At 44.9% G+C, this 24,067-nt stretch overlaps 1 protein-coding gene across 1 annotated transcript in view; it reads left to right on the top strand.

Annotated features, from left to right (window-relative positions):
- Positions 1–24,067, top strand: part of LOC100680819 (cadherin-7) — a 157,399-nt gene that overhangs the window by 18,515 nt on the left and 114,817 nt on the right. The gene's annotated exons all lie outside the window — the stretch shown is intronic.

Genomic DNA, 24,067 nt, shown 5'->3' with positions numbered 1-24,067 from the left:
CCCTGCTTCATCCTAACACACCTTTGTGTTGAGGCAACACTAGGGAGGAAGGAGAGCCGAGCCTCATCTTCAGACCCTTTTGTGTCCAAAAGGTAGGTTGCTTTGTAATTATTTTAAAAGTTAGAGATGCAGGCACAATGAGAAAATGTATTTGAATGCAAATCTTGGCCCATCCAGTCCAACCCTGAGCTGTTTTGCGGTAGGATCTTGGATTAATACAAAAGTGGTTAAAGCAAAGGGTAAAATTGTGGGTTTTCTCAGGCTTATAATAATGACAGTTTGCTGTATATTTTTGGCTAAAATGAAATCTCATGTTTTGCCTCTGTCTTGGGATGGGGTATGATGTGGTGGGACTTGGGAGAGCGAGCAGTAGGTCCGCAAGTGCAGAAATTAGAGGGTCCCCCCACCAGCTAGCCTGAAATGGGGGATCTTTCCCAAAAGCAAAATTAACATTTTTCTTACAATGAACGGACCCCTATCCCCTTAGAAATCTTTCCCATCAAGAGCCCCCCTTGCTCCCACCCCCAATCCAATCAAATCATGCCATTCCCACTGGAAACACTGGAGTGGAATGATTTTGACCTCGTTGGCAATGGAAGTTGTTTCGGGCACAAGGATAGCTAACTTGCCACTGTTATTAGAAAATTCACCTGGGAGATGCTTGAATCTCATCAGAAGGTTTGAAAGACTATTAACTGGTTGCCTAAACTACTTACTTTGACTTAAGAAGCAGCATGGCTTAGTGGGAGCAGCACAGGCTAGGGTGTCATGGCACTTGGATTTTAATCCTGGCTCTGTGACTTGTCTGTGTGACCTTGGGCAAGTCATTTGTATGTGCCTCAGTTTCCTCATAAAATACCTGCTGTCCCTCATAGTTAAACCATGAGCCTTCTGTGGGACAGGGACTATGTCCAGTTTGCAAATCTACTCTAGAGCTTAGTATATTTGGCACACAATAAGCTCTTAACTGCAATTATTATGATTAAGTTCTCATTTTGGCAAGTTAGCTGCACCTTCAGACTGTACCTATGGAACCCAGAAAAGACAGGGCCCCCCTCCCATATCACTAGTCCAGGGGTTAGGACTAGTTATTTGACAAGGGGATGCCCGGTGGCTTGACCATTTTGTGAGTGCTCTCAAGTCTGAAGACAATGCCTCTGAATTATCTCAATTTCCTCATTTGACAATCAATCAGTGGCATTTATTGATTGCCTATTGTGTACTGAGCACTGTGAAAAATATCCCCACACTAGAAGCAAGGGAGAGGTGGGGTTGATCTCAGAAAGTTTTTGGTAAGTAAATCACAAATCTTTGGGGATTTTTCATGATCAGCCTAGCACTTAGTACAGTGCTCTGCACACAATAAGTGCTCATTATATTCACTTGAATGAATGAATGAATGAAGTATCCTCCTTTTGTAGAAGCATTCCTTCTTTCAGGTCATAGGGAACCTTTATGGTGGAGTGGACTGAAGGCGGGGATTAGTCGTCACATCATAAGTAGTTGAGGGCAATTTTCTCTATTGATTTCAATCAATGGTATTTATTGAGTGCTTACTGTGTGCAGAGCACTGTACTAAGTATTTGGGAGAGTACAAAATAACAGAGTTGTTAGATACCATGTTCCCTGCCCACAGTTCTCTATCACCTTGTGGCCTCCTACCTCATCTCCATTCTCTCCTTCTACACCCCAGCCTGCACACGTATCTCCTCTGCTGCTCACCTCCTCACTATGCCTCATTCTCTCCTGTCCCGTCGTCGACCCCTGGCCCATGTCCCACCTCTGGCCTGGAATGCCCTCCCTCTTCACCTCCGCCAAATTAGCTGACTTCCCCCCTTCAAAGTCATACGGAACACCCACCTCCTCCAGGAGGCCTTCCCAGACTGAGCCCCCCTTTTCCTCTGCTTTTTCTCCTCATTGCCCTGACTCCCTCCCTCTGGTTTACCCCCCTTCCTGCCCACAGCACTTGTGTATATTTGTATGTATTTATTATTCTATTCATTTTATTAATGATGCACATATATCTATAATTCTATTTATATTGATGCTATTGATGCCTGTCTACTTGTTTTGTTTTGTGTCTGTCGTCTCCCTTCTAGACTGAGAGCCCATTGTTGGGCAGGGATTATCTCTATCTATTGACAAATTGTACTTTCCAAGCGCTTACTACAAGTGCTCTGCACACAGTAAGAGCTCAATAAATGCAACTGAATGAACAAATGAATGAACAAGGAGCTCCAATCTAGGGGGGAAGACAGATTTGATTTCATACTGCATCATCATGCCTGTGGCCCCAATCTAATGGAGGATTGTCCTACCCTGACAAGCCTTAATCAAGTCACATGAACAGCTCTCCCCCAAGTCTGGCTGGGCAGACTACATGCCAGGATTTTCTACTCCTTCCCTCACCTCCATTCCCTACGCCACCTTGCCCTGGGGGACTTCATGGAGGGTCCTGGAGTCTACTCAGGTTGTTTGCATTTGGAGATGTTGGGGTGGAGTCAGGGACAACATGGTCCCCTAGGATCAGAGTTGGGGAGGTGAGGCAGGAGCGGAGACCATCACACTCTGGTGCTGCTGCTGCCGTTTCTTTGGGGGCACAAAATAGAGCCACTCTGAGGACAAAACAAGCCCCCCTCAACCATGGACTTCTGTTTCCATATGGGCTCTGGCTCTTTGAGGTTCAAAATTTAGGTTCTCGCTAAACCTTACAAAATGAGAGAAATAATGTCAGTTGCCTAGGGTAGCATTTCTCTAACAAGGAAGAGGCACACAGCTAAGGAAGGTCATATCTCATTTTAGGAAGTGATTTTTGCTCCCTTTTCCATTTGGGGATTTTCCTGCCAGATAAGGATGATAATAATAATAATGATAATAATAATAATAATGAGGCTATTTCTTTAGTGCTTACTCTGTGCCCGCCACCAGGTATGTTCCTCCTCCTCCTCTCTCTGCGAACCTCAGCCCCACCCCACACTGCTTTTAGAGTTGCCAACCACCTGTCTCTTCTGCCTCTTTTGCCCATATTCTAAACTCCCCCATCACCATCTGTGTGGTAGAGTGGACACCAACCACATATGGGAAGGTGGACATTGAGACATATGAGTCTTCATGTGACATTGGCCTCGCACTGTAAAGTGACAGGGTCAAAAGAATCAATTGTATTGAGCACTTACTGTGTGCAGAGCACTGTACTAACTGCTTGAGAGAATATAACAATATCACAGACACATTCCCTGCCCACAATCAGCTTACTGTTTTCAGAAATACACCAACCTCTTCTAACATTAGAACATTTCTCTGGGGGACCACTGAACTCTGCCCTTGCTTTTGAGCCATCACATGCCCTTTGTAGGGACCTTGTGATCACAGATCACAGGTTCCCGGAACTGAGGTGGAGGGATGCTGGGTGCTGAAGACATAAAGGTGTCTGGTAGTGGATCTGTATTGAGCAAGCGACGGACTAGTTGAAAAGCAGGCTGTCTGATAAAAAACCAGGCGAAGGGTCATTTTACCCTGTGCCCCCACCAAGTTCTCTTTCTGCCCTCCCGGTGGACTGTCCTCATCCTCATTTATGGCTTGCCTTTACTTTTTAAATTTAATGGTTGCCACAGCCTCTCTCTCCTGGCCCCAGTCAGAGCTGAAAATACGGAGTCAATTTGAGTTGGGGGAAGAAGAGGGTAAGTGGTGGTCATGATGGAGGAGGCCTAGGAGGGAGTCACCCTGCTTCTCCTCTCCCCATCCATTAAGGAGGGGGCAAATGTAAATGCTGGGGAGGGGCCCAAAGGGATTCACGGAGCAGAGAAGGCTTGCTTACCCTGACAGGAAGCACCTTTTGGTACACTGTCGGGTATTTTCTAGAGCCTACTGATACAGCAACAGACCCCTGCGTGCATGACTCAGACTTATTGTAATGTTTTTCCCAAGTTTCCAGTTGAATTCTGACTGACAGTAGTAGCACAACATCCATTCTCTGTTCTATTGAAAATGAGCTGCCCACAGGCAGGTCACTAGGAACCGTAAATTTGGGGATTTGCTTTCATGGATTTTTGCCTTGGACTGACTCAGCTAGTGGCTCTTCCAGAGTGTGGAGATTGTCATCAGGAAGTGACTTAAGGCCCACATTTGGGCTCGGTATACAAAGGTGACAAAGACGAGTCATACACAGAAGAAAATTGTTCCTCCCCTGTCAGTGTTAGAAAAGCCCACTGAATTAATTCCCTTCTCATTTTTCTTTTTCACCTTCAGTAAACCCTGCTTGAATGGGGTGAAATTCAGCAACAATATATAAACCAGCCCATGTTTCCTTAATGTATTCTCTCTCTGTACAGAGCCAAGCAGGACATAAAGACAAGGAACACTAAAGAGTTAGGAGGGGCTGGCAACCTGCCACCCATTTAATAATACTGATAATAGTGGTATTTGTTAAGCGCTTACTATGTGCCTAGCATGGTACTAAGCCCTGAGGGGATACAATAAATTGAGTTGAACACAGTCCCTGTTCCACGTGGGACTCAGTCTCAATCCCCATTTTACAGATGAGGTAACTAAGGCACGGAGAAGTGAAGTGACTGGCCCAAGGTCATACAGCAGACAAGTGGCAGAGCAGGGATTAAAACGCATGACCTTCTGACCCACAGGCTTGTGCTGTACCCACTACACCATGCTGCTTTCCCATTTCATTTACAGTTTCAGCTGAGAGCCGGCCTGATTGAATTGGGCTTCCTGGACACCTAGGGGTTTGGCCTGTCTGCTCTCATCTCACTGCCAGCCAGCCCAGACCCTGGGTGCTACCCGGAGCAACTTTTCCTGGAGGAGCGAGCAGGGTATAGAAGAGGCAGAACTGGTAATTACAGTATTTGTTGAGGGCTTCCTATGTGCCAAGCACTTTTTTAAACAGTGGGGTAAAATACAAGGTTATTGCGTTGGGCACAATCCCTGTCCCACATAGGATCACAGCCTAAGTAGGAGAGAGGAGTATTTCATCCCCATTTTATGATGAGGAAACCAAGGCACAGAGAAGTTAAGTGACTTGTCCAAGGTCACACAGCAGACAAAGTAGATGCAGGATTGGAACCCAGGTCTTTTGACTCCCAGGTCTGTTCTCTTTCCATTAGGCCATGCTGCTTGCTGGTAGGGCAAATTGGCCAATAATTCTCTGAGGGACTTGAGGAGAGGAGCTTCACAGACCTGCCCTGTTGCATTTGTGCAGGACTGACTGGTGGATTTTCCTTGAGCAGATTACCAAAAACCCCCTTCTCCCCAAAATGCAACTGCTCATTTGTGTGCGTTGTATAAGTTTGCTGTCAGTATCTGTTGCTACAGGTAGAAGTGTTAAACTTCACCACAGGCGTTTTAAATGAGGGAAAAAAGTGTCATGCCTTGATGGCCTCTAGACTGTAAGCTCCATATAGGCAGGGAATATATAGTGCTAATTCTGTTGTGTTATCCTCTCCCAAGCCCCTAGTACAGTACTGTGGACATAGTAAGCACTCAATAAATACCATTGATTGATTGAGCTGCTTGACCAGCTGACCGTTTAGGGAAGTAAAAAGACTGGGCAATTATAGGACTTGCTCCATGCCAACAGCCAACTGGGTAATTCAGACTCCAGGAAAAAAATATCAACTTTCAGGATTTATTTATATAGTCAGCCCCAAGCCTCAAGCCTCGAAGGGCCATCTGCACATCACTTTTGTAAGTAATTGAATGAGAGGGCCCTTGAGGAGTGTTTACTTTAATGTAGACTAGATTCGCAGACACAGGTTGTTAACACCTTAAATGCTTCCTGGTAAGTACTGGATTATTAATCGGACTTTGGCGATGTGTATTTTGTTTCTCTCTTCTATTTAATCAGTCAAGACAACTTGGAGCTGGTGGTAGGCTTTGAGGAGGGAGCTACTTGGAGCTGGGGACTTGAGAGGTTGTTCTAAGCAAAGAGCACTAGCAAGGTGAGTGAGGGAGAGGGCCGGGAGTGGAGGATTAGGCAGGAGAGAAGCAGCAGAAAGAGGAAACGAAAAAGAGGAGTCAAATGAAGGGTCATGAAGCTGAAAGGGAATAATTTAGATGACTAAGAAGAGTGAGAGTCAGTTACGCAGCACTGAAAGGAGAGAGAACATGAACAGAGCTATGTATTTGGCTGCAATATTCAAAAGGTGAGCTTCGGTGAGAGCTGAAGCAGCATGGCCCAGTGGAAAGAGCACAGGCTTGGGAGTCAGAGGGCATGGGTTCTAATGCCGACACTGCCACTTGTCAGTTATGTGACTTTGGGCAAGTCACTTAACTTCTCTGTGTGTCAGATCCCTCATCTGTAAAATGGGGATTACGACTCTGAGCCCCACGTGGGAGTACCTGATTACTTGTATCCCCCCAATGCTTAGAACAGGGCTTGGCACATAGTCAACGCTTAACAAATACCATAAAAAGACTGCTGATCAATATATATTTTTTTCATTTATGATATTTATTTTCCACCTGCTATGTATCAAGCACTGTTCTAAGTGGTGGGGTAGATACAAGTTAATTAGGTCCAATGCAGTCCCTGCCTCACATACGGCTCATAGTCGAAGTAGGAGGGAGAACAGGTATTGAATCCCCATTTGATAGTAGAGGAAACCAGGGCACAGAGAAGTGAAATAACTTGGCCAAAGTCACACAAGCAGGCAAGTGACAGAGTCATTCATTCAGTAGTATTTATTGAGCACTTACTATGTGCAGAGCACTGTACTAAGCGCTTGGAATGAACAAGTCGGCAACAGATATAGTCCCTGCCGTTTGACGGGCTTACAGTCTAATCGGGGGAGACAGACAGACAAGAACAATGGCAATAAATAGAGTCAAGGGGAAGAACATCTCATAAAAACAATGGCAACTAAATAGAATCAAGGTGATGTACAATTCATTAACAAAATAAATAGGGTAATGAAAATATATACAGTTGAGCAGACGTGTACAGTGCTGAGGGGATGGGAAGGGAGGGGGGAGGAGCAGAGGGAGATGGGGGGAAAAGAGGGTTAAGAGGGCCAAGAACTGACCCTTGAGGAACTCCAACAGTTAAAGGATGGGAGGGGGAGGAGGCGCCAGCGAAGGAGACCGAGAATGACCGGCCAGAGAGATAAGAGGAGAACCAGGAGAGGACGGAGTCCGTGAAGTCAAGGTGAGATAAGGTATGGAGGAGGAGGGGATGGTCGACAGTGGAAAGGCAGCAGAGAGGTCAAGGAGGATTAGAATGGAGTAGGAGCCATTGGATTTGGCAAGAAGGAGGTCATGAGTGACCTTAGAGAGAGCAGTCTCGGTAGAGTGGAGGGGACGGAAGCCAGATTGGAGGGGGTCCAGGAGAGAATGGGAGTTAAGCAATTCTAAGCAGCGAGTGTAAACTACTCGTTCTAAGATTTTGGAAAGGAAGGGTAGTACGGAGATAGGGCGATAACTGGAGGGGGAAGTGGGGTCGAGAGCGGGTTTTTTTAGGATGGGGGAGATGTGGGCATGTTTGAAGGCAGAGGGGAAGGAGCCATTGGAGATTGAGTGGTTAAAAATAGAAGTTAAGGAAGGGAGGAGGGCAGGGACGATGGTTTTAATAAGGTGAGAGGGAATGGGGTCCGAGGCGCAGGTGGAGGGGGTGGCACTTGCGAGGAGGAGATCTCCTCTGAGGATACTGCAGGGAAGGATGGAAAAGTAGGGGAGAGGGTTGGTGGGGGGGAGGGGAGAGGTGGAGGAGTGACTTTGGGGAGCTCAGACCTGATTGTGTTGATTTTTGTGATGAAATAGGTGGCCAGATCATTGGGGGTGAGAGATGGGGGGAGGGGGAGGAACAGGGGGCCTAAGGAGAGAGTTAAAGGTCCGGAACAATCGGCGGGGGTGACGGGCATGGGTGTCGATGAGGGAGGAGAAGAAGTTTTGCCTGGCGGAGGAGAGGGCAGAGTTAAGGCAGGAAAGGATAAATTTGAAGTGTGTGAGGTCGGCTTGGTGCTTGGACTTTCGCCAGCAGCGCTCAGCAGCTCGAGCATAGGAGCGTAGGAGGCGGACAGAGATGGTGATCCAGGGCTGTGGGTTAGTGGAGTGAGAGTGGCGGAGGGAGAGAAAGGGGGGCGAGAGAGTTGAGATGAGTAGAGAGTAGAGTCGACATTAGAACCCAGATCCTCTGGTTTCCAGGCCTGCGCTCTATCCCCTAGGGCACAATGCTTTCATTCATTCATTCAGTCATATTTATTGTACATTTACTTTCATTCATTCAATCATATTTATTGAATGTTTACTGTACTAGGTGCTTGGAAAGTATAATTTGGCCACAGATAGAGACAATCCTTACCCAACAACGGGCTCCCAGTCTAGAAGGGGGAGACAGACAACAAAACAAGTAGACAGGCTTCAGTAGCATTAAAAGAGATAAAAAAGAATTATAGATATATACACATCATTAATGAAATAAGTAGAATAATATATACAAATATGCACTAGTGCTGTGGGGTGGGGAGAGGGGTAGAGCAGAGGAAGGGAGTCGGGGCAATAAAGAGGGGAGGGGGAATGGAAAAGAGGGGCTGAGTCTGGGAAGGCCTCCTAGAGGAGATGAGCTCTCAGTAGGGCTTTAATGGGGGGAAGAGATCTAGTTTGGTGGATGTGAGGAGGGAGGGCATTCCAGACCAGAGGTAGGACGTGGACCAGGATTCAATGGCGGGACAGGTGAGAACAAGGCACAGTGAGGAGGTTAGCAGCAGAGGAGCAGAGTGTGTGGGCTGGGCTGGAGAAGGAGACAAGGAAAGTGAGGTAGGAGGGGGCAAGGTGATGGAGAGCTTTAAAGCCAATAGTGAGGAGTTTTTGCTTCATACGAAGGTTGATAGGCAACCACTGGAGATTTTTGAGGAGGGGGGTGACATGCCCAGAGTGTTTCTGTTGAAAGATAATCCAGGCAGCAGAGTAAAGTATAGACTGAAAAGGGGAGAGATAGGAAGTTGGGAGATCAGAAAGGATACTGATGCAGTAATCCAGTTGGGATATGATGAGAGTTTGTACCAACAAAGTAACGGTTTGGATGGAGAGGAAAGGGCAGATATTAGCAATTTTGCAAAGGTGAGACTGGCAGGTTTTGGTGACAGATTGTATATATGGTGTGAATGAGAGAGAGGAGTCAAGGTTGACACCTAGGTTGTGGGCTTGTGAGACAGGAAGGATGGTAGTGCCATCCACAGTGATGGGAAAGTCAGGGAGAAGACAGGGTTTGGGAGGGAAGATAAGGAGCTCAGTCTTGGAGATGTTGAGTTTTAGGTGGTGGGAGGACATCCAAGTGGAGATCTCCTGAAGGCAGGAGGAGATAGCCTGGAGGGAGGGAGAGAGAATGGGGAAGAAATGTAGATTTGGGTGTCATCTATGTAGAGGTGATAGTTGAAGCCGTGGGAGCGAATTAGTTCCCCAAGGGAGTGAGTATAGATCGAGAACAGAAGGGGACCAAAAACTGACCCTTGAGGAACCCCTACAAGAAGAGGAACCTTCCAAGGAGATTGAGAATGAAAGGCCAGAGAGATAAAAGGAGAACTAGGAGAGGATGGAGTCAGTGAAACCAAGGTTGGATAACATGTTGAGGAGAAGGGGAACATCGACAATGTCAACGGCGGCTGAGAGGTTGCAGAGGATTAGGATAGAGTAGGAGCCATTGGATTTGGCAAGAAGGAGGAGGTCATTAATGACCTTTGGGAGAGCAGTTTCGGTGGAGTGAAGGGAGCTGACGCGATTGGAGGGGGTCCAGGAGAGAGTTGGAGTTGAGGAATTCGACTTTCACTGGAATGCTTTCTGTGTGCAAAGCACTGTGCTAAGCACTTGGGAGAGTATACTATAACAATGAACAGACACATTCCCTTCCCCTCAGTCTCACATGGGAAAGACAGAGTCCCCTCAGCCCACTCTAGTTTCTGTGATCCACCCTGCTAATTACTGCACAGATTTTGGTGAGGTGGTGGGTGTAATGTTTAAGCCAATTAATGCATTCCTCAGCACGTTTGATAGTGCTACAGGAGGTGAAACATATCTACATAATCATCTGCATAATCATTTTACTAACGATTGATTAGCTTGTCTGGAAAATATCTGAAGCTAGCACACTAAAGCATGGCAGGTATTATCACCTTTGTGACCAGTATAAGTGGAGCAGATGAATCAGGTTATGTCAACGTTCCTCAGTAGAAGTTCTGTGGCTTCACTGGGTAGGTGCCTTTCTGTCTGCTACAACTTTTTACAGGTTGTGTGCAGACACTACAGGCTGTTCTCAAATAGGGCTCCTGCCTATTCACGTGGCTGTGAGAAAATGCCGCCTTGATGAATCTTGAGATTAAATTTGCATTGCTGCTCATCAAAGAGGCACTCTTAATTAACATGTTGATAATTATTGTGTTTAAACAGTTGCTGAGTTCCAAAAATACACTGAGTTTAGCCTGTTCTGTTTGTAGTTATTTTCTAGAGATTACCCTCTGACGTTCAGAATTGTGCCATATCTTTTTTCTGTTTATCAATCTATTTCTTGTCGGTCCATATGGCCCTGTATAAATAGGAAAATAGTGGGGCCGAGTGAAAAGAGCACAGGCTTGGGAGTCAGAGGACCAGGATTCCGATCCTGGCTCTGCCACTTACCTGCTCTGTAAGTCACTTAACATACCACTGATTGATTACTGCTTGGGCCTATTTTAATGGCCTTTGTTATGCACTTACTTTGTGCCAGGTACTGTACTAAGCGCTGGGGTATATAGAAGGGAATTGAGTTGGTCACAGTCCATTTCCCACATGGAGCTCAAAGTCTTAATCCCCATTTTACTGATAAGGTAACTGAGGGGCAGAGAAGTGAAATGACTTGCTCAAAGTCTCACAGTAGAGAAGTGGACAGCAATTAGAATCCGTCCTTCAGACTCCTAGATCTATCCACTAGGCTATGCTGCTTCTCCTTTGATTCCCCACTGTCTCCAACAGAGCTATCAGTGAACAGATCACCATAGCATTCTGTAAGTTGGGTGGGTGCTTCTGTCTACCTAGGTTGTTGGGGGTAGCTGGGCAGGGGAAGGCAGGACTTGAAAATCTGATGCCTGGGAGTAGGTAGAGGGAGCCTTGGCCCTCACACTTTCCCCCACAGACCCCAGGGATGCCAAGGAGATGGAGGTCTAAAATACCTGGCCCTATGCTTCTGCCTCTCTCCTGTCTTCTGTTGTTTACATCAGAATTTGTGGGAGAGGAAACATAGGGCAAGCGTGAAACTGATTTAACCATGATAATGGTGTCAGAGCCCTTGATGACAGGGATCATATCTACCAACTCTTTTGTATTGTACTCTTCCAAGCCTCAATACAGTGCTCTGGCCACAGTAAGCACTCAGTCAAGTAATGGTTTTTATTGAAGGCTTACTGAATTCAGAGCACTGTACTGAGCATTTGGGAGAGTAAAGCAGAGTTGTTAGACACAATCTGTTCTAAGGAAGAGATAAATCATTCAAAAATGCCATTGATTTTGTTAAGCACACACTGTGTGCTAAACACTGGGGAACAATCAGATTGGTCACAGTCCACATGGGGCTCACAATACAAGCGGAAGGAAGAAGCTGTTTTTAATCCCCATTTTACAGTTGAGGAGATGAGGCACAGAGAAGCTACATAACTTGCCTAAAGTCACACAGCAGACAAACAGTGGGGCTGGAATCAGAGCCCAAGTGTCCTAACCCCCAGTTCTGGCCTCTTTCCACAAGGCCATGCTGTGGAATTCATTCATTCGTTCACTCGTATTTATTGAGTGCTTTCGTGTGCAGAGCACTGTATTAAGAGCTTGGGAGAATATAATACAACAATAAACAGACACAGTCCCTGGCCACAATGGGCTGATAGTTTAGAGATAACGAAGAGTGTATGATTGGTTTCCTCAATGGTGAGTATTGCACATAGTAAGCACTCAATCAATCAGTGATATATACTTAATGCTTACTGTTTTCAGGGCAGCATACTAAACCCTTGGTAGAGTACCATAGAACAGCATTGTTAAACACATTCCCTTGTCCACAAGGAGCTTACAGTCCAGAGGGAGAGATGGATATAGGCCACATTGTTGAATAACATGGAATGTATCATCAGAGCTTCCTTTGGACTGGTACATATTAAAGGCTTTTGGTAGATGTTCTCTTCCTTGACTATTGTTGTCTGTGTCGAATTAGCTACCTCCACGCCACCCAGGGAGTGCCACTCCTCTAAAAGTCTGACAGCAGAGCACTTTCCTCCTGCCAATCCACTTGTCCCATTGGCGGGCTTCACTTCATGCCCTCGTGCCATCCGCCGGAAACTTCTGTCCCCAGAGCCATCCGAGCCCTTGTTCCACAGGGTAGCAGACGTTTTCATCCCTTAGAACTACAGTGTACTACCAACCCTACCATGGCACGATGGGGAAGTTACTTCTGGTGTAATGAGTAGATTGTTGTCAATCGCCATGTCTCCAGCTGTTCACATCCCTGTGACCTCACCGTCGCACCCCGCCTTCCTCCCCTTCCTGCCCTCCTCCAGTAGGAGAATCCCATTACTCACAAAGTGCACATTCCTACAAACGCATCATGGGATTTTCTTTGTTTTTAATTTGAACCCTGCCTGGGAGGATTGCGGAGTATCTTTGATGTATTTAATTACACTCAGCATTTCCTCTCACCGAAGGGGTCTGTCTCCTGATAGCTAGAGATAAATTCAGTGTTCCAGAATAGAAGATCTTCATCTTCGCAACATGCCGCGATCCCAAACTGGATTAGAAAATTAGATCCCTAGCTTTGCGGAAATACACCAAGGCAAAAGTAGTAAATCCAAACTAGTTATCCAGAGTTATTAATGGCAAGATTTTTCTGTTTTAGAAAATCATGCACTGAAGTGGTTTTCTGGTGATAGATGCTAGTGGAAAAACTGAATTAATTTCTGTTTTAATACGTTTTTAAAGAGCCATAAAAGCATATGTTTAGAGTCTTCAGACATTCTGTTGACTGACTTTTATTGTGTATTTGCTCAAACATTAGTAGAAGACATGGCTTCTGTTATTTCCTCTGCATCTGGAGGGGAGGTCGTCTTAATAATGAATTCAGGAGGAATAAAATTCCACAGGCTTGTTTCCTTCATCTTCCCTTTGGGTTGCTAATCGAAGTGTGAAGCTCCTGTGGATTTCAAAAATAATTCAGGCTTGGATCGGCTCTATGGGAGGTAAAGTAATGCAAGAAATGGCCTGGGTTTTTACAGCATACTTTAGCTTTTGGAAGTCTATAGTATCACTGTAAATTATTGAATACATTTTTCTGTGTTCAAAATCACCAATCCATTGCTTTCACATATCGTTTTCTTTTGCTGCATTAAAAGCAATCACCAAAGTTTATGACCAAGTGACTAGACACCTACTATTAATTCCGGTTAATTCTGTGATCTTCTATTGAAAGATGGTTTCAATGGCTTACGGAAAGACCGTACTGCTATGAAAACATAAACTCTACCATGTTTCGAGTAACCCTGGAAAGTATATATGCTATTTTGTACCCTCTGTGGTCCTGGTAGATAAATACAATTCTGCCACCAATATCCCTGTTTTTAGATTCCACTGCTCTTGAAAAGCTAAATAAGAACTGTAAGGAAACTACTTCTACACAAGGCTATGTATCTGTTTTCAATGAGTGAGTTGAACTCCCAGTTCTATTCATCTCTGAATTGTTTATCTAGTAGCATGTGTTATACCTTTGACATTGCCTGAATGTTTCCCTGATGCAGGTAGGCCACGCTTTCTGAGATGCAAACTCCACTTCCACCTGAGGATCTATCAGATCTAGCGAACGGGACCTAATACTATTACTTGTGGTATTTGTTAAGCGCTATGACTGACCAAGCACTCTACTTACCAATGAAGTAAATACAATCAGATTAGACACTGTCCCTGTCTCACATGAGGCTCACAGTCTACAGGTGGGGGGAAGAACAGGGATTGAATCCCCATTATACAGGTGAGAAAACCGAGACCCAGATAATTGACTTCACCAAAGTCGCACAGGAGGCAAGGGACATAGCTGGGACGAGAATCTGGATCTCCTGATTCCCAGTCCTGTGCTCTTTCTGCTAAGCTCTTGTTGCTTCCTGCTTCAAACACAGAAATGAGGGCTTTTTCCCTGCAACAGGACATGGAACCCTTCTGGTAAGGGTTTTTTGCAATGAGGCTTTTAAAGAGCTACCACTGTGGGTAAATACATGGTACTTGTTGATAGCATTAGTAGTACGCTGGACTTGAAAATAGTAGTAATAATACTAGACTGTCTTCTAGACCGTGAACCCGTTGTTGGGTAGGGATTGCTCTATCTGTTGCCGAATTGTACTTTCCAGGTGCTTAGTACAGTGCTCGGCACACAGTAAGCACTCAATAAATGCGATTGAATGAATAATAGTAGTACACTGTTCTTGGCACTTGAGTTGACAGAATAACCAAGTGACAGGTTCCCTGCTCACAAGGAGCTTACATTCTAACGGGACAGACAAAGAAAAATATTTACTAGAGCAGTCTGAACAAGTGGGTTGAGCAGGCATGAAAGCCAAGTAGGATGTAAATAATTTTTTTAAGTGCCAGAGCTCTCTCTAAAGCGTAGGAGAGGACCCTTCCCTCATCCTCTTTTGGAATCCTGTGTCTCAGATTTCCCCAGGTCACCCTGGGGCCAGGGGAGTGCGATGAGCACCTTAAGCGGGCCGCAGCTTGCAGGTCTGTCCGTTGTCCCCTGTCACCCTTGGGTGTTGGCAGCAGTTGACGAGTTCCCGCGCTGCTGCCCCAGTATGCACCAGTCCTGGGTCTGCACAAATCCAGGAGAGAGAAGTCCGAGGTGAAAGATTGGTCCTGCCCTGTCGATGAGCCATTTCAGTGGGGAATCCCTCTCCTCCCCGCTGGCTATGGCAGAACAGATTCCCTCCAAATTTATATTTCTCTGAAATGTCTTGCTGAGTTAACTTGGTTTCGTTAATAAACGACCACTCACCCATTATCTGCCCAATTCCTCCTTCAAATGCATTTTCCCCTCCTATGGCTAAGGACTCATTCTTCCTTCTTAATTCAGATGCAAAAAGCCCAGGTTGGTATTTACAATTTTATTTGTATTAACTCTAATATTGTAATTACTACTAAATGGCAATTTTTATTCATAAGAGAAACATAATGCTCTTGCTTATGAAAGATGCAAAATCATTTTTCACTAATCATTTTTACCACAGGTACTTAGCATTTATGTTTGCAGACAATTATAGAGGCTGACTCATTCTTGAGCTGGGAAATCGCAGCTAGGTTAAGGTGATGCTGTGTTGACAGTTTAAAGTGTAGTGAACGACACAAGTCCCCCACTGCCCCCAAGATCACCAGATAGAGCTTAAAATGATAAAGGACTACACTCAAAGCAGAAAAGAGTGTAAAAAATATATAGCACAATCCTACATAAATCCTCTATTCATAGCCTGAATATTTTTTTCCCTAAAGTCCTCTAATCTTCTATTTCTAAAACCTCTCCTAATCTTGGTTAAAGCACATATGTGCTTCATGAGCACTTCCATATCATTTTTCAACAAAACAGTTTAGTTCGTGTTCTTCCACTCCTCAGGAACTTCCAGTGGTTGCCCATCCACCTCCGCATTAAGCAGAAACTCCTTACTGTTGGCTTTAAAGCTTGCATTCACCTCGCCCCCTCCTTACTTGCTTCCCTGATTTCCTACTACAAACTGGCCTGCACGCTTCGCTGCTCTAATGCCAACCTACGCACGGTACCTTAATCTCGTCTATCTTGCCACTGACCCCTCTCCCGAATCTTGTCTCTAGCCTGGAACTCCTCTCCCTTGGTGTCTGATCACTCTCCCCACCATCAGAATCTTACTAAAATCATAGAGAAGCAGCGTGGCTCAGTGGAAAGAGCACGGGCTTTGGAGTCGGAGGTCATGAGTTCAAATCCCAGCTCTGCCACTTAGCTATGTGACTGTGGGCAAGTCACTTAACTTCTCTGTGCCTCAGTTCCCTCATCTATAAAATGGGGATGAAGACTGTGAGCCCCACGTGGGACAACCTAATTCCCCTGTGTCTACACCAGTGCTTAGAACAGTGCTCTGCACATAGTAAGCACTTAACAAATACCAACATTATTATTATTATATCTTCTCCAAGAGGCCTTCCCCAGCTAAGCCCTCATTTCTTCTTCTCCCACTCCCTTCAACATTGCCCTCACACTTTGATTTGCACCCCTTAATTACCCCACCCCCCTCCCCACAGCATTTACATGTCTACCCATAGTTTATGTTAATGCCTGCCTCTCCCTCTAGATGGGGAAGCAGCGTGGCTCAGTGGAAAGAGCGTGGGCTTTGGAGTCAGAGGTCATGGGTTCAAATCCCGGCTCTGCCACTTGTCAGCTGGGTGACTGTGGGCAAGTCACTTCACTTCTCTGGACCTCAGTTACCTCATCTGTAAAATGGGGATTATCTGTGAGCCTCTCATGGGACAACCTGATTACCCTGTATCTACCCCAGCGCTTAGAACAGTGCTCTGCACATAGTAAGCGCTTAAGAAATACCAACATTATTATTATTATTAGATTGTAAAATCCTTGGGAGAGCTTTAACCTTTAAAGAATCTCAAAGAATCCTTAAGAGCTCTTAAAACAGTGTTCTGCACATAGTAAGTGCCCAAATAAATAGGACTGATTAATTGATACGTACATATACTCTGCCATTTCCCCTATCTGTAATTTACTTTAATGTCTGTCATCCACTAGACTGTGAGCTCCATGTGGGCAGGGATTGTGTTTACCAACTTTGTTGCAGTGAATTCTCCAAAGCTATTGGTACACTTCTCTGCATTCAATAAGTACCCGATAAATACCATTGATTGGAGCAGAAAGGCAGTATTTCTTAGATTTTCAAGATGAGGAAATTAAGATGTTGGGAGTTTGTGATGCTCCATCTGGTACATCTATGATTAGTCCTCCCTGTGACTTGAGTGCCATCGGGTGTTAGACTTCATTCTTTTAGGATGGCATGCCAATCCCTGTCTGCCCCTCGACACTAATATTTATTTCCACAAGTGTGGCATGCCAGGCCTAGCTTGGGTCTCTCAATGATCCTAATTCCATAAATCAGGCCAGCCCACCCCAACGTTAAATCTGATTGAATTTGGATTGACCCCCCCAGATGTCTCCTGTTTAAGGCTGGAAGAATATCCCTGGGCAGCAGCTGGTTACTTTTGGACCCACTCAGCTCTTCGCCCTCGTGTGTACTGCTCCAGAGAGACAACTTCCCAAGTAGGAAAGCATCATCTTGGCTTGGTAGTGATACCGGGGAATGCAACATAAGATTATCAGTAGACTAGTTCCTGCTTCCACAGAGCAAGCTGAAAAATGATTCATTAACTGTAAGCCTGTCAAAGGGCAGGGACTGTCTCTTTCTGTTGCCGATTTGTACATTCCAAGTGCTTAATACAGTGCTCTGTACATAGTAAGCACTCAATAAATACTATTGAATGAATGAATAATAATTGTGGTATTTTTAAGTGCTTCATTCATTCAATAGTATTTATTGAGCGCTTACTATGTGCAGAGCACTGTACTAATCCTGGACCCCCTGCAATCTGGCTCCCGTCCCCTCCACTCTACCAAGACTGTTCTCTCTAAGGTCACCCATGACCTCCTTCTTGCCAAATCCAATGGCTCCTACTCCATTCTATTTCTCCTTGACCTCTCTGCTGCCTTTGACACTGTCAACCATCCCCTCCTCCTCCATACCTTATCTCACCTTGGCTTCACAGTCTCCATCCTCTCCTGGTTCTCCTCTTATCTCTCTGGCCAGTCATTCTCGGTCTCCTTTGCTGGCGCCTCCTCCCTCTCCCATCCTTTAACTGTTGGAGTTCCTCAAGGGTCAGTTCTTGGCCCTCTTCTGTTCTCCATTTACACTCACTCCCTTGGTGAACTCATTCGCTCTCATGGCTTTGACTACCATCTCTACGCAGATGACACGCAGATCTACATCTCTGCCGCTGTCCTCTCCCCTTCCCTTCAGGCTCGCATCTCCTCCTGCCTCCAGGATGTCTCTACCTGGAGGTCGGCCCACCACCTAAAACTCAACATGAGCGAGACTGAGCTCCTCATCTTCCCTCCCAAGCCCGGTCCTCTCCCAGACTTCCCTATCACCGTGGATGGCACGACCATCCTTCCCGTCTCTCAGGCCCGCAATCTTGGTGTCATCCTTGACTCGTCTCTCTCGTTCACCCCACACATCCTGTCCGTTACCAAGACCTGGTTTCACCTTTACAATATCGCCAAGATCCGCCCTTTCCTCTCCACCCAAACGGCTACCTTACTGCTACAGGCTCTCGTTATATCCCGGCTAGACTACTGTGTCAGCCTTCTCTCTGATCTCCCTTCCTCCTCTCTCGCCCCGCTCCAGTCTCTCGCCCCGCTCCAGTTTAACCCTCTTTTCCCCCCATTTCCCTCTGCTCCTCCCTGTCTCCCTTCCCATCCCCTCAGCACTGTACTCGTCTGCTCAACTGTATATATTTTCATTACCCTATTTATTTTGTAATGAAATGTACATCGCCTTGATTCTATTTAGTTGCCATTGTTTTTATGAGATGTTCTTCCCCTTGACTCTATTTATTGCCATTGTTCTTGTCTGTCTGTCTCCCCCGATTAGACTGTAAGCCCGTCAAACGGCAGGGACTATCTCTATCTGTTGCCAACTTGTTCATTCCAAGCTCTTAGTACAGTGCTCTGCACATAGTAAGCGCTCAATAAATACTATTGAATGAATGAATGAATGAGTGTACAGTTCGGCAACAGAGACAATCTCTGCCTATTATGTGCCAGGCACGGTACTAAGCACTGGGGTGGGTACAAGCAAATCGGTTTGGATACAGTCTTTATCCCACGTGGGGCTCACAGTCCCAATCCCTATTTTACAGCTGAGGTAACTAAGGCACAGACAAGTGAAGTGATTTACCCAAGATCACAGAACAAACCAGTGGAAGAGCTGGGACTAGAACCCATGACCTTCTGATTCCCATGCCTATATCTACGATGCCATGCTGCTTATTAATTCATATAATGGGTCTTCATGGTGTCACCAGTTGCCTAACACATTCATCAGCTATTAATAAGCTGTATTTGCTAATTGGAATTTATACTGTGCCCCAGTCTGGGACAGGAAAACCATATTTTAGAGATGTGTAGACTATTTTGTGTAAAGCTGTGTCCTTGTAATGTCCCTTAACCAGTCAGACTACCTATTGACCTTTGCTAACTTCCAGCTGCAGCTAGCCTACAATGAGAATTATGGTATTTGTTAAGTGCTTACTATGTACAAAGCACTGTTCTAAGCGCTGGGGTTGATAGAAGGTAATCAGGTTGTCCCATTTGGGGCTGACAGTCTTAATCCCCGTTTTACAGATGTGGTAACAGACACAGAGAAGTTAAATGACTTGCCCAAAGTCACACAGCTGATAAGTGGCAGAGCAGGGATTAGAACCCATGACGTCTGACTTCCAAGCCCATTCTCTTTCCATTAAGCCACGCTGCTTCTCAACCCTATCCAACCTGCCTATCCAACCCTAACCAGCTGCCAGGTTGATCTGGACTCTAGTGTGAGCCTGGGTGTCTGGTTCGAGTTCTGGCTCCTCAATCTGTCTGAAGGGTGACATTGGATAGGTCATTTCATTTTTCTGGGCCTCAGTTTTCTCATCTCTAAAATGAGGTTTAAATGCCTATTCTCCCTCCTCTTAGAGTGTGATGCCAAATGGGACAGGGGTTCTTTTCGATTTGATTATTTTTTCATTCATTCATTGTTGTATCTATTGAGCACTTGGTGTGGGCAAAGCACTGTACTCTCTGCCCCAGCAATTGCCACAGCAATCAGTGTTTGGCACGTAGTAATTACTTAAAAAATATTACCATTATTTTTGTTATTGTGCAGCACATATGTGGGGCATACCTCAATAATGAAATAACCTGAAATGTTCTGGGCCATTAAGGGAGTATGTCAAGAAACCTAGGGTAACATGGAGACAGCATATCATGATCCTAATGCAAATTGGCACAGCTCAGGAGCTGCTCTTGTTAGACGGGCATATAGAGTACACAGATTCGGTATAGACATGCCCCATATGTTTGTGTCTACCTCAGAATGATTGTCTGCAGTTAAGTTTTCTTCAGACAGAGTGGTAGAGCCCAAGATACATAGCTAGACTGTAAACTCATAGGTTTTTTTCTATGATATTTATTAAGCACTTACTATGTGCCAGTCACTGCTCTAAGCACTAGGGCAGACACAGAATATTTGGGTCAGACACAATCCCTGCCCCACACGTCACTCTGTCTTAATCCCCATTTTACAGATGAGGGTACTGAGGCACAGAAAAATTAAGCCACTTGCCCAAGGTCACACAGTAGACAAGTGGCAGAGCTGGGATTAGAACCCATGACCTTCTGATTCCCAGGCACACTAGGGCATGGTACTTCTCCAGTTCGTTGTGGGTGGGGAATGTGTCTGATTATTGTCATATTGTACTCTCCCGAACACTTAGCACAGTGCTCTGCACACAGTAAGCATTCAATAAAGACATTGGATGGATGAATGCTCTATCTCAAATCTAGCATAGTTCAGGTCTGTGTAGCCTTCTAAGACTCAACCAGTACCTACTAAGTAGTTCCCCACCTCCACGCCCAGTTCTAGACCACTGAGCAATACTGAGTCCCACCTACTATAGCTGTAGTGGAGCAATGGTAAAGATTAAACAGTCGTATTTATTGAGCACTTACAGTGTGTATTAAGCACTTGAGACAGTACATGTGCCAGAGTTGGTAGACACACTCCCTGACTACAGTGAGCTTATAGTAGAGAGGTATTTATTATTTATTATTAGTATTCCTATTTAGTAATAATAATTTTAAACAATTATTTATTTTTGAGTTTAGTGAACACGGACTGTGTGCAGAACTCGGTACTAAGCATTTGGAGGGATATAGTATGATGGAATCAGTAAATGTTATCCCTGCCCACAGCGGAGACAGGGGAAATAGTAGGATGCAAGGATATTTACATAGGTTCTATGGGAGTGAGGTGAGTTGCCAAGTTCTTAAAGATATTTATTGAGCACCCACTGGGTTCAGTGAATTGCACTGAGCCCTGAAGAAAGAACAACAAAAGCACAAGACAAATTCCCGGCCCACAGGGAGTTCACATTCTAATGAGAGAACTGTTTATCAAAGACAGTGCCCTCCCTACTAGAAGAATGGAAACTGTAAAGTCTGCAGAGTGAAATAGAACAATTCAAGATAGTCCAGATTGTCTCCTGAGGGATTGGAATTGTGTTCTGTCAAGTTGAGAAAGGCTTGGACTGTTGGGATCCTGCCATGGTAATATTAACAATAATAATTACGGTACTTAAGTGCTTACTATGTGCTAAGCACTGTTCTAAGCACTAGGGTAGGTACAAGTTATTCAAGTTGGACATGGGCCCTGCCCCACATTGGGTTCACACTCATCCCCATCTTTTACAGATGAGGTAACTGAGGCCCAGAGAAGTTAAATGACTTGCTCAAGGTCACACAGCAGACAAGTTGTGGGGCCGGAATTAGAACCCATGACCTGCTGACTATCAGGCCCTTGCTCTATTCACTATTCCATGCTGCTTTCCAACTAAATGCCAAGAGTAATGTATCTAATAATGAATGGCAGGAGTCCAAGACATTTTCTTTATCTAGGAGAAAGGGAGATCGTGAGCCCTGCTTACATTGAGAGCCCTATACAGGACAGGGATTATGTCCAATCTGATTATATACCCCAGGATTTAGAACAGTGATTGACGTATGATAATAATAGTGTGTCGTTTTTATTAAGCACTTACTATGTGCTAAGCACTGTACTAATCGCTGGAGTAGATACAAGATCATCAGGTCCCACGTGGGACTCATGTAGGGTTCACTGAACCCAGTAGGTTTTGACAACAGGTAGCAACATCTTCCACAGTTCCACAGTTGTGAAGACACCCGCTCCTTCCTGTGATACACTGGTTCCGAACTTTTTACTCATGGTTTAAGTAGGAGGGAGAAGATGAATCCCCATTTTAGAGATGAGGGTACTGAGGCAAAGAGAAGTCAAGTGAATTGCTGGCAAGTGGCAGAGCTGGGATTAGAACTCAGATCCTCTGACTCCCAGGCCTGGGCTCTTTCCACTTAAGCCACACTGGTTCTTCAAATGCCATTTAATAAATGCCATCAAAAACAAAATAGAAAAACAGACAAACAAACGAGAAAAAAAAAACAACTAGGTAGTCTCCAGGATTTATTTTTGAGCCCAAAATACACTTGTTATCAATTCAACATGTAGCAATTCGGCATTTTTTGTAATTGCTTTTGTCATAAAATTACCCAACCGTATGAGGAGGCCAGCTCAAGTCACTGAATCCAGCTATAGCTTTTTAATCTCCACATGATAAATGGATGAGGATAAAGTAGTTTTTGACAACAGGTAGCAACATATTCCACAGTTCCACAGTTGTGAAGACACCCGCTCCTTCCTATGATACACTGGTTCCAAACTTTTTCATCTTAAAACTTGAAAAGTTTTCTCTGGATAAATATAAGACAGTTAAACTATTGAAAAAAAAATGTTTCTTTGGCATGATATCACAGTTTCTCAGGATGTATGATGTAGAATTTCAGAATAGTGGATATGGATCTTGGTTTTTCAAATTCCAGTCAGTGAGTTGATGGTATTTATTGATCCCTTACTATGTGCAGAGCACTGTATTAAGCACTTGGGAGAGTAAAGTACGTCAGATATGAGAGACACAACCCCTGCTCTCCAAAACTTGCCTTCAATGGACACATTACTTTCTCTACTATTTATTAACTCACATACATATCCACTTATGCTTCTTTCTCCTAGCTAAACATTATTTCAATGTCTAGCTCTCTCATTAGATTATCAGCTCCTTGAGGGCTCAGGACATGTGTACACACTCTATTATACTTCCTCAAACTGTCATTTCAGCTCTTTTTAGTATTTCCCTACACAAAACTTCCAAAGCATCTAGGTACATCCCTCAATGCTCTTTTACTTCCTCCTGTCTAATTTATTTTAATGTCTATCTCCTCCACTTGACTGGAAGCTCTTTGAGGGTAAGGATGTCTGTCTGCCCCCCTCTAGACTGTGAGCCTGTTGTGGGCAGGGATTGTCTCTATCTGCTGCTGAATTGTACTCTCCCAAGCTCTTAGTACAGTGTTCTGCACAAAGTAAGCGCTCAATAAATACGATTGAATGAATGAAGGAATGAATCTACCAACTCTGTTGTAGTCTCCCCAATGGTTAGTCCAATGATCTGTGCACAGAATCTCAATAAATGCTATGGAGATTGACCATTGATTCATTGGAAACAGATTATCATGTCCCTATTCCTTGCTTTGGACAAATGGGTTAAGAACATGTAACAAGTAGTCTGGCATCTTTGGATATCAAGTCTAAATAGGGATATGACCAAGATTCCCAGGATTCCAAGTCTCAGTTGCAATTGCTGCCTCTTTCCTGTCCCAACAAATTTCCCACAAAATGGAGTCTATCTTAGGTATTAGCATGACTTTTAGGAATCAAAATTTAAGGAGCAAAATAATTAGCACATAGTACTCAGCTGTAGCTGGATTCGGTGACTTGAGCTGGGGAGGGGATGGCCAGACTTCCTTCAACTGGACTTTTCTAACCAATCGAAAGAGACTGGCAGAGAGGCAGTGGGGTAGGAGAGCTGGGGGCGAGTCGAGGATAGTATCTGAGTGCAGTGTAACATCAATAAATGGTACTGAGGGCTTACTGGGTGAAGAACACTGAACTGTGCACTTGGGAGAGTACAATACAATAGAGTTGGTAGACACGACCTGTGCCCTCAGAGGTCTTATGATGTAGTGGGAAATACAGATGTTGAAATAAATTATGGATAGGGGAAGCAGCAAAGTATAAAGATAGGTACCCCCTTTTCCTCCGCTCCCCCGCCCCTCCCCATCGCCCTGACTCGCACCCTTTTCTCTACCCCTCTCCCG

The sequence above is a fragment of the Ornithorhynchus anatinus genome, chromosome 5 (assembly GCF_004115215.2).
Source record: "Ornithorhynchus anatinus isolate Pmale09 chromosome 5, mOrnAna1.pri.v4, whole genome shotgun sequence".
Taxonomy (NCBI): Eukaryota; Metazoa; Chordata; class Mammalia; order Monotremata; family Ornithorhynchidae; genus Ornithorhynchus; species Ornithorhynchus anatinus.
This window is presented reverse-complemented; position numbering and strand designations above follow the sequence as displayed.